The 10,945-nt window shown below is 40.7% G+C and overlaps 1 pseudogene; it reads right to left on the bottom strand.

The window, feature by feature from the left end:
* Positions 1–10,674, bottom strand: part of LOC102846603 — a 120,334-nt pseudogene extending 109,660 nt beyond the window's left edge.
* Between the last annotated feature and the right edge of the window lie 271 nt (positions 10,675–10,945).

Genomic DNA, 10,945 nt, shown 5'->3' with positions numbered 1-10,945 from the left:
CCCTTCTAAACCCAGCCCGGACGTCTGGTAGTTCTCTGTTGATGTGCACATGCAAGCAAGATTTTACTGAAAAGAAGCTACGTGGTATTTATCAAAATCATTGCTCATGAGTGCTGCATAGTATTCCACTGTGTGAATGTACCACAATTTCTCGTTGCATTCACTTGTAGTTGGACATTTGGGTTGTTTCCATATTCTTGCAATTGTGAATAACTTTGTTATGAACATTGATGTACAGATCTCCTGGCCAGCTGACTGGAACAGATCCGTATTTGTTCCCATTCCAAAGAAAGGTGACCCAGCAGAGTGCAGAAATTATCAAACAATATCACTAATATCACATGCAAGCAAGATTATATTGAAAATTATCCAAAAACAACTGGAACAGCACATCAACAGAGAACTGCCAGAAGTTCAGGCTGGGTTTAGAACAGGCTGTAGTACTAGGGATATTATACCTAATGTTAGATGAATCTTGGCTGAAATCAGACAGTACCAGACGAATGTCTATCTGTGTTTAATTGACTATGTACGTACATTTGACTGTGGATCACAACCAACTATAGCTAACTCTGAGAAGAATGGGAATCCCACAACACTTGATTGTGCTTATGTGAAACTTATACTTGGACCAGAATGCAGGCATTAGAAGACAGCAAGGAAACACTGCATGGTTCAAAATCAGGAAGGGTGTATACCAGTGTCCTATCTCCATACCTTTTCAATCTAAATGCAGAACAGATCATCCAGGAGGCTGGGCTCTATGAGGAGCAATGTGGCATGAGGATTGGAGGAAGACTCATCAACAATCTGTGTTATGGATATGACACAACATATTTTTTTTTATTTTGACACAACATATCTTAAGAGAGGACTTAATTCAATCCATGACACGGGGGCTCAGTTCCCAGTCAATGTGTCTCATATATCACCAACACTTATCTGTTGTCAGGGGAATTGTGATACTGAACAAGTTCAGGAAATTTGAAACTAAGATGGAGTATGTGGAAAGCCTGGATGATCTATTTCCCAAAATCAGCCAGTTAAAAACTCTAGATCAACTGGCCTAATCTGCATTTGATCAAGATGATACAGGACCAACAGCATTTTGTTCTATTGTGTATGAAACTGCTTGACTGACAAAAGAACAAATAAATCTGTCTCAGAGGAAGAACAGTTAGGGTGCTCTTTAGAAGGACAGTGGCATTGCATCCCACATTCTTTGGGAATGTTGTCAGGATGGGCCAATCCATAGAAAAAGGCATCATGCTGGGGAGAGTAGAGGAACAACAAAAAAGGAGAAAGACCATTATAGTGTTGGGATTTTTTTATTTTTCTATTCATTGCCTTAGCTCCCATGGGGACATGGTCTCCAGTTGCCTCAACTACGGACATATGGCTCACCTTTGGTCAGCGTCTTGTGCATACTTAAGACCCGCAGGAAAGAGAGAGAACTGGCCAGGCTGTACAGAGACTGCAGCAAGGCATAGCCTGATGGGGCCCTGGAGACAGAGCCAGAGTTAAAAGTTTTCCTTACTTAGACAACTGAAAGAAGAATTGATTTGTGACTGCTATGAGACAAAGTCTTTGAAGCAATTGAGGAAACCAGAGTTTGATCTGCATTACTGGACTGAGCCTCGACTTTCACTGTGTGACAACTTTTGCCTCTCTTATTCCTTATCTATTTCCTTACTAAACAATGTTTGCAACAAATATTTGATGCAGTGATCAGCAGAAGCAGGTGCAGTAGAGTGTGAGAGAGGGTCTGTCTGACTTTGTAGCTATCATTTTGGTGTAGTGGATTTTACTGATGGTGAGAGTTCATCTTTATGAAGCTGGTAGAAGTCAGGCTCAGCCTTCACCACATTGCCCTTGCTCCCTTTACAACTGGAAATGGATTGGCACATTGAAGTCTTTCATTATTGCAAGATTGCTGTATTTACATTGCAGCAATAATGGAATTTAGCATGGTGGAGATACTAAAGATGGTGCAGGACAGGGCAAGATTTTGACCTGTTGTTCGTAGGGTGGCTAGCTATGAGTTGTGGTTGATTCAATGGCACCCTAACAACAACAGAAAGTTTCAAACTGTCTTGGTGACACAATGATGAAAGCATTTAATTGATAACTGAAAGAGTGGCAGCTTGAACCCACCAGCTTTTCTGTAGGGGAAATATGTAGCAGTCTACTTTCATAAGGATTACAGCCCTGGAAGTCCTGTGGAGTTACTACGAACTAGAATCATTCTATACTACAGTTCAAAGGTTAGTGGGGGAGGAGAGACAAATGACATAAAGTATGTACAATGTTAGTATTATGCTTGGATCAGAGTAAATCTCAAAAAATATTAGTTATATGCCTTACGTATTCTTTTAAAGAGCAAGATCAAATACAGTAATGTACATAAAGCTCTTAGAATAATCATAATATGCACTCAATAAATGGTAATTACTCTTGTTGTTGCTGTTTTGATTCATCTTTATGACCCATCTCTTTTTCTACCCAACCCATCTTGGGCCAGAGCCCCACGTAAAGTGCTCATGCTCATTAACATTCATTGAGAAGAATGTAATGGATGAGTTAACATGTGCCTATGGAGAGGAAACCCTGTGCTCCATCAGCACTAATTGCTTTCACTTGCCAATGCCAATGCCCTCCTCCCAGGATGTTGTCACTTAGCCAGCTGCCCCTTGCCCCAGTTCCACTCCTAGCCAAGAGCCCTGGACACATACCTCATGGTTTCCTGTCTTCATCTACCTTCTGCCAAACTAGAGCAGAGAGAGCACTGAGAATGTCATTGAAGGCAAGATGGGGCCAGCAAACATAATTCTGGAGCATGGAATCCTGAGATTCAACGAGGAAAGAAGGGAACAAGAATTAAAGGACTGTATACATATGATAGGCACCCTCTTAAACTCCTTTGTAGTCCTGAAACAATCCAAAGACATCATTATTCCCATTTGATAAGTGAATCAACTGAAGTTTACAAAGATTGAAGAACTTATGGAGTTAACCAGACTAGTTAGTAACAAAGCTGGGAGTCTAATTAAGGATATGATTTTAAACTAATTATGTTGAGATAGATGACAATAAAGGGGAGGTGGAAAGATACTAAGACTGGTTCTACTTACAGTACTGTTCAGAGCAGAACAAAGATGAGCTCAGAAAGGGGGAAACCACACGGTGGAATACTCCAGAGGTTCCAAAGGTGTATTTGAACTGGAATATCTATGAAAATAACTTACCCAACCTTCCCCTGATCACCCTTCCCACAGGTAGATAAACTGAGGCATATGGGTACATTATAGTAGGACATTTTATGAGCAAATTAAGAAACATGTCTTTCTAGAGCACTGAGCTCCCAGGACAACTTAGCCCAGGATTTCATCAGGCCCATGAACACATTAGGCCATTATGATCCCTATCCTTTGAATCTTTTGAGAATAAAGGTAGGAATTAATTTTTCAAAAATTCTTATCTCCTAATGGGGTCCAGGCCCGTTATATTGAACAGTTCCACTGAGAAAAGGGACAAGGATGAAATGAAGATGCAGAGAGACTATCCGCTGATGGCAAATAGCAATTTTATTATTCAGAAAAAGGCCTATATAGATTTTAGAAGCACATCTGCTATAACAATCGCATCATCTCTTTCCATCAGAGATGTTGACTATCAGGTCAAACATTAACTCTCACAGACCTCAGCACAATACAAAGATATTTTCCAGAATACCTTATTGTGTGCTCTAAGAAACAAAGAGTTTCAGTAGATTACATTCCCAAAGGTCTGAGACCTTTGGTCACTCTTATTCATTAACATCCTACTTCCTTGAATTGTTTATTGCCAAGCAGATGTTCTAGCCAAGATGGAGTTAGTCTTGCTGGTTTTACAGTCCAGGGCTAATCTTGCTTTACAAGTTAGCCAAGCTCCTGACAATCTCCATTTTGCAGATGAGAAAACTGAGGCTTATAGCAGTGAGGAGACCTACCTGTAGCCTCAGAGACTGGAAGCTCAGCCCATCCCTGCCTGACAACTACTGAAAAAAAAAAAAAAAGAAATACAGCAAGGAATCCACTTGGAAGCAGACTGAAAACAGAATCAACCTACTCTTTTCCACTTTTTGCAGCCACAGCTCAGTTTGTCCATCGGGGTGAGGGACAAGTGACCCTCTTTCTGAAACACAACAGATAAAGCCTTTATGGTGCCAGGAGGCAGACAGAAGACTATTCCAAAAGCCCCTGCTCAGTGAGAGTTTCAGAAACTCTCCTACCACTCTCTCAGACTGGATATTCCATAAGTATCTGGAGTCTCAGACCCTAGTTAGTCTAAATTCAGCCACACCTGACTTCCCACTGCCTTAGTCCTCTCTCCCCAGCCATATTCATCTTCATGATATTTCTGTAAGCATTGTGGGTAAAAGTACATTTATTTGATGATGATTACAATGTCCTTTTATCATCTTTTCCCCCATATGATTATTATTAATAGATTTCTTTTAATTGACTAATTTTTTAAAATTTATACAAAATTGCGGCCATGGCTTGTCCATTATTTATGCTGATCTTAGAAATAAACACACAACTATTAACATAAGATTTATGTGTTCCTGTACCAATTAAGTGCACAAGTCTTATACTAATACTTGTGTGTTTATTTCTAAGGATGTCAACATGAATTATCAACAAGTTGAGGGCACTATGTTGTGGATACCAATATGTGTTATTCTTGCATAAATTAAATTATCAGGAAGGTACAGTCCCTAACAAAGGACCCCATGCATGCTTGGGAAAGGGTCAGTGAAAAAAGAAGAAGACCCTCAACAAGATGCATTGACAGTGGCTGTAACGAGGGGCCCGCAGTAATTGTGAGGGTGGCACGGGGTGGGGCAATGTTGGTTTTGTTTTGTTGTACACAGGGTCCCTATGAGTCAGAACTGAATCAATAATGGTACCAACTTTAAAATGTTGAACTAGCTGTCGGTGTGTTATCTATCAATTCACCAGAACAAAAATGACAAAATAAGAAATATTTACACAATGTGAATAAAGGAGAGTATAAAATGCAATGTATATTAATTTTATATGCAAACCAATATAAAATAAAAAATTTTTAAAAATTAGGAGGGAAAAATGATAGCCAGGATGACTCAGACGGAGCACAGGACATCATTAGGGCAGTGAAAGTCTTATGCATTTGTCAAAACCCATAGAAACATACAATCCAGAGTGCTGTATAATACTAATGTAAATGACATACTTCAGTCAACAAAAATGTCTCATTATTGGCCCATCACTTGTTACTCATATTACAACACCCAAGCAAAGCATGAATAATAGGAGAAACCATGAGTGAAGAAAGGGCCGTATGCAGAAACTCTCATGCTTTCTGCCCAGTTTTACTGTAAACTTAAAACTGCTCTGAAAAAAGTAAAGTCAATTTTTAAAAGGTACATCAGGGTTGTGTTGTCATAAAAATAAGAGATTGTTGCTGGGAAGGCAAAACACGAACATCCAATACAACTGGAGGTGTCTCTTTTAGAAGATGCTTCGAGGTCACTCTTTTCACACTGAAAGCAATTAAGTCCCTCTTAAAGCTGTGTAAGGATCACGGATTCCAGCACGGGTGTTGCAGAATAAGTAGTTAGACCAAAGGAAGGGCGAGAGGAAATTCTCCCAAGGACATCTTGGCCTTCAGGTTCTGGAAAGTTCCTGCTTGCTCAAGCATCCTCAAAACCTCTGTGATGCTTGCTTCCATGAAGTATCTCCCTTTCCTCATGCCTTTTTTTTAGTTTATTATTATTATTAATTTTAAAGAAAATTTACAGAGATTTTGGATTTCCTTTCATTCATTTTTGCACTTTTTTCCCTGCCACCCCTCCCCTGCAGTTCGTTCTTTTCTTTGAAAAGCAAAAGAAAAAATTCTTTCATTGTTATACAATCCCTCCCCCCAAGTCCAGTCCACTATGCAACCTTCGTTCTGGACTCCTGTCATGACAGTAGTACCTTTTTAAACAGTATCCTTTTAAAACAGATTTCTCCCTCATCTGTTTCAATGCAGTATACATAATTTATCCCATTTTTCTCAATCTCCCATCCCACCCCCAATGTCAATCCCCTTTTACAACAACAGTGACACATCATGCATTTTTGTAGTTGTTACTTTGTTACTCCCTCCAGCATCAAGACATGGAATTGATTTTCCTCACTCGTCTTGAGTCTAGGTTGGTCTTATGAATTGTTTTGACTGAAACAAAGTAGATATGATCTGGTGTGGGGGTTTTTGGTTCAAGTCTTAGATGGTCTCCCAACTTTTTTTGTGTGTCCAGTATCAACTCAGTCAGTACCCAACTCTTAGCTGTCAGCAAAAAGATTGGCAATTTGAATCCACCTAGCAGCACAAAAAGGCCTGACATTCTGAAAGTCTGCTGTTGTGAGATTACAGTCAAGAAACCCCTGTGGACCACAATTCAACTCTGTGACACATGGAATCAGTTGGAATCAGCTTGATGGCAAGGAGTGCCTGACCATTAGCTGATAGGATTCCTTAGCGACTGGTTCTAGTCACTCTCCTTACTATACATTCTGTTCCTGGAAGATCCATCCCAAAACTTAAATGTCACCCACATGTTGAAAACATATGTGTCTTGAAAACACTCACTTCTCTTTAGTTCCTTTGTCAGCAATTTAATTCAACTTTTACCTCATCTTTTGCTTAGTGTATCAGTCAGATATTGTGAGGATAATGCTGTATAACAACTACCACCACCACCTCAAAGAACTCAGCATCCTGTCACACTTCCCCGCACCCTTGATATACTAGTGAGTCACCTGGGACAGCTCAGTCTGCAGGTCAGCTCTTGGTCTTTTCTCAAGGTCTCTTCATCCTCCATAGGCCAGCAACTTCCTGGGACATTTTCTCCTCAAGGTAGGTGGCAGAGGCCTAAGAGTATCAGCCAAGTCATGCAATCTCTGCTCATGTCATATTCCCTTGCATTCTGTTAACTAAAGCAATTCACATGGGAAAGCTCAGAGATACTGAAGCATTAAAGTATATTCTTCCTTGTGAAGGGAAGCCCTGACAATGGTCAAGGAGAGAGGAAGAATTAGGGGCAGCGGCACCTGGACTCTTTGATAACCTATATAACTTTTATTATCCCCCTGCCTCCCAAAAATAAAGAACACTGGAAAAGTGGCCTTTTCTTTCTAGAAAATCTGATCAAGTTGTTCTGCGAAAACCCATTGTTGGCTTCCTATTGAAATGAAAGGAAGATGCTCTATACTTAGTGTTGCTTGAAAAGTCCTGCATGATCTAGGACCTGCCTGTCTAGTATACCACTTACCCCCTTCCTCACTCTTTACAATCCTTGAATTTTCCAAGACACATCTTTGCCTAGAATGATAAGACATGATGAGGACAGATTTAAGCTAAATCGCAGGTGCTTCTATCTACAGAAACGTCCTCAAGATCTTGCAAGCCTGGAAGTCTAAAGTCTCAGGATACAGACAGACAAACCAAGGCCAAAGGTGGGGAGACTACTTCCTTTGTTTAGAAGTCAATCTGTCTTTTCCCTTCGCTTCCTGGGACATTCCTTTTAGTCCTTCAAGTCTCTACTGAAATGTCATTTCCTCAAGGATGCCTTCTTTTCTCCTCTTTGGCCCTGCTGGATGACCCTCTTATTCATTATAACTTCCAGCACTTTCCCTCATAGTATGAACTGTAATGTCAATTACAAAGTCATTGTACAATTGCTTGCTTGTGCCTGTCCCTCCCTGAGCATATGCTTCATTCAGTTAGCCAGGGCCCACATCTATCTCAACCACAGATGTATCCGCAGACACTATCACAGATACTGGCACACAGTAGGTGCTCAAAATAGCATTTGAATAAATAAATGCACCACAAGTAGCAAAAATTATACAGGAAAATGGGAATTTGGTGTAGTGTAATATGCCTGAAACTCCCTTGATTGCATAGTCTCTTCCTTATTCCTAACAACCCCCTCCAAGCTCATGCTGTTCAACTGTGAGAATGGCAATTTGATTTACTCCCGGGTGACATCATAGCCATCACCATGGCAACATTCAGCGATGCCTGTCCGCCAGACGACGTCTCTTTTCTGCCCGGAAAGGGCAAATGGGCACTCAGAATAGGAAGGAACCCTTTGTAAGGCAGAAGGGACAGCTTTCACAGCCTTACGTTGATTGGCACTAGGTGGAAATGTCGCAAGTGTGACAAGGGTATGTCTCCCCTTGGAGGGCAGCCAACACAGCCCTTGCCACCACTGCAGAGCTCTTGATCTTTGAGACAAGCTAGCCAGCTGAACACAAAATTGCGTAGGTGAAGTCTAAACACAGCCCGGCCTGTCTGGCTAGCTTACCTAAGGAGCCTGCTCTTCAGCCTTCAGAACACGTGAGCAGTGAACCAAGAACTCTTATTTTCCTATCTTGCCATCCTTTCTGCCTTCTTGATTTTGTGCTTGCTTTCTTGTCTGCCTTCCTACATCTCTCTTTCTTGCCACAGTCTCATTTTATCTCTTTTATAGACAGAATCAAGATAAGAAGTATTGGCTGGTGTCAGGTGGCTCTCTTATTCATAAAGCGTGAAGTCCCCTCCTTGCTCTTTGAAAGGAGCCCTGAAGCTTTTGCCTTGAGGGTACATTGAAGAGGAAAGTTACACATTAGTATCAAGTGAAACCTCAGATGCATTTCTTGCAGTAACAGAGTTATAGGTGACAGGTGTGACTGAAGCACCACTGTTGTTGCTGGGTTCCTCGGTCTTGACTACAACTGCTAAATGATCCTATGAACAACAGACCTGAACCTTGTACCATCCTCCCAATCTCCAACATGCTCATTGTTATGGCCATTGTGTTAATCCATCTTGTTGAAGGTAATCCTTCTACCTTTCCAAGCATGATGTCTCTCTCCAAGGAGTGATTCCTCCTAAAAAGATGCCCAAAATAAGTTAAAATTTCACCATCCTTGCCTCTAAGAATCACCTTCGCTGTACTTGTTCCAGGACAGATTTGGGGGGTTTTTGACAGTTCGTGGTGTATATCGAACACTCTTCTACAACACGACAGTTCAAAAACATCAACTCTTTTTCCTTTATCTTTATTCATTGTCCAAATTTTAGATGCTTAGGACTCAATAAAAAATATGGCTTGCATCAGAGGTCCATAACAGTAGATTTTTCCAAAGCAACACTTTTTTTTTAATTTCTTGACTGCTTTTACCAAGGCTGTTAATTGTGGGTCCAAGTAAAATTAAATGATTGGCAACTTTAATCTTTCCTCCATTTATCATGATGTTGCCTACTGGCCGAGTGATGAGGATTTTTGTTTTCTTGATGTTGAGATGTAATCCATATTGAAAGCTGTATTCTGATAATAATAATATATATATTATTATTATAAATAATAATATTCTGTATTCTGTGTTTCAAGTCTTCACTTTTTATAAGCAATGTTATGTTATTGCATAATGCAGATTGTAGATGAGTTTTCCGCCAATCCTTGTTATCTAATTCTTTTTTGTATAGTTCAACTTCTTGAAGGATTTGCTCAGGATAGAGATTGAATAGGTATGGAGAAAGTGTATAACCATGATGCACACATTTGCTGATTTTAAACCAAACAGCATTCCCTTGTTTTGTTTGGACAACTATTTCTTGGTTTAGAACATAAGTGTTCATTGAATCCCATTCTTCTTAATTGTTGTTGGTATTTTTGTGTGCCGTTGAGTCATTTGCAACTCGTAGCAACCCTGTGTACAACAGCTCTGAACCCTACTTTATTCTGTGCCAACCTTATTGTCTCTGATACACCTACCCCCAATACCTCAGTCACTGAATCAATCCGTCTCATCAAGGGTATTCCTCTCATACTGTTTCTCCACCATACCACGCATGATAATCCCTCTCCAAGGATTGGTCCCTCCTTGCAACATGCCCAAAGTATGTCAGATGAAGCTTCAGAATCCTTGCCTCCAAGGAGCAGCTTGGTTTCATCCTCTCTAGGACAAACCTGTTTGTTCTTCTAGCAGTCCATGGTCTATTCAGTACTCTGCTCCAGCATCACAGCTCCTTCTATCATCCCTCAGGCCTGCCTTTAATTATTTTTGGTGAAACATTCTTCTAGGTTGTATAATCCTGGTATGTCCACTTGCTGTACAGAGGTTGCTATGAAGCTGAACACTGTTACACTGATGAGTCAAATGTGAGAATCATTATCCACGGTGGACAGTGTTTGGTGAAGCTCCCTGATTAAAACAAGCTTTGAAGCAGGAATGGCATCCACTTCCATAATAGCTTGCCTCCAGAAACCTTATGAACCTGGAGAAAGGACAAAAGTTATACAGGAGGTGTCTAGGACTTTCATTCATAGGGTCGCTATGAGTCACCTGTGACCTGACAGCACTTATCAACAACAACACAACCATAATCCCTAGTCATTGTCCAGCTTTCTGCTGCATGACATGTAATTGCTAAAATTATGGCCTGGATCAGGTGCACTTTGGACTCCAGACTGATTTCATTGCTCTTCAGTCCTCTGGAGAGGTTCCAGACAGAAGACTTTCCTAATGCAATTCATCTTTTGATTTCTTGGCTGCTGGCATCAAGATTCCCTCGACATACCTGAGACTGGGTGAGATCACATCTTGGGGCTTCGGCCATTGCGCAGATGAGTAGAAACTCTGACCTAAATGGGTATTCCAACTCCAGTCTTCTGGGGAACTGGCAGATACAGGCCAGACAGTTTGTTTTCTGTTTCATACATTATGCCAGGAAATTTGGAGGACAGCTGTCTGCCAACTGACTCAAAGAAGCACATATTTGTTCTCATTCTCATGAAAGGTGATCCAACAGAAACAGAATGTGGAAACTATCATTAGCATCACAATATCATCAATATCACATGCAAACAAAATACTGCTGAAGATCATCC

Source organism: Elephantulus edwardii, unplaced genomic scaffold, assembly GCF_000299155.1.
Source record: "Elephantulus edwardii isolate Elephantulus edwardi_28Jun2011 unplaced genomic scaffold, EleEdw1.0 scaffold00028, whole genome shotgun sequence".
NCBI lineage: Eukaryota > Metazoa > Chordata > Mammalia > Macroscelidea > Macroscelididae > Elephantulus > Elephantulus edwardii.
The sequence above is the reverse complement of the archived record's forward strand: the minus strand, read 5'-3'. Positions and strand labels throughout refer to the sequence as shown.